The sequence below is a fragment of the Daktulosphaira vitifoliae genome, unplaced genomic scaffold, assembly GCF_025091365.1.
Source record: "Daktulosphaira vitifoliae isolate Bord-2020 unplaced genomic scaffold, ASM2509136v1 Scaffold_3, whole genome shotgun sequence".
In the NCBI taxonomy this organism is placed as follows: Eukaryota; Metazoa; Arthropoda; class Insecta; order Hemiptera; family Phylloxeridae; genus Daktulosphaira; species Daktulosphaira vitifoliae.
In genome coordinates, this window is record NW_026099574.1 from 7,036,990 (window position 1) to 7,037,786 (window position 797).

At 28.9% G+C, this 797-nt stretch overlaps 1 protein-coding gene across 1 annotated transcript in view; it reads right to left on the reverse strand.

The window, feature by feature from the left end:
• LOC126902010 (uncharacterized) overlaps positions 1 to 797 on the reverse strand; it is a 7,049-nt gene that overhangs the window by 2,739 nt on the left and 3,513 nt on the right. The window lies entirely within an intron of this gene.

The following is a 797-nucleotide window of genomic DNA, read 5'->3' on the forward strand; positions in this document are numbered from 1 at the left end:
AAAAAAAAAAATGTGACCTCTGGATTTGTCTTCACGGTAAAAATGACTACCGTATTCAAAAATTTGCTATTTTTGTGTTAAAATTCTGGGTTTTGTATTTTATTTTATTTTAAAATTCCTGACAAGGGGACTACAGATTTTCATAAATATTATATAAATAAAAAATTAATATAGCATAGAAAGTTAAACTTATTTAAATTTGTTTGCTTCTTTTAAGTCGAGAAAAATAACTTTGAAATTTGAATTAGCTTAAATAGTGCATTTTTTCAATCGACGGTAGTGACGTACGGTTGCCGAGTTGGAATAACTTGTGTTTTACACGCTTGGGGTACGACGTTCCAACCCGCGTATGGCAATGAATATTTTGCATTTTTCCTTAATTATTTTTAAGTTAGAATAAATTTTCAACTGCTTTGATTTTTATCTCATTTAGATTCAATAACTTCAATAAAGATCAAGGATCCCATCACTTCAGTCGCCTCTTGTAAGAAGAAATTTCTTATTCGTNCAGTCGCCTCTTGTAAGAAGAAATTTCTTATTCGTATTAAAATTATTTTACTATATTTTAAGTGTTCTGGGTTTGAATGGACTGTATAATATACGTTTTTTTTTTTTATTAATAATAGTATTTGTTTATTAATTATAATTATATTTTAAGATAACAACGCTATACTATAAAACATAAAACACTACGTATCGCACTGACCATAACGACGGATTGCAGTGAACTAACTACTGCTAACGGCGATAGGGCCAAGCAGCGCAATCACAAAGATAACAAACAACAAAAAAAAAAA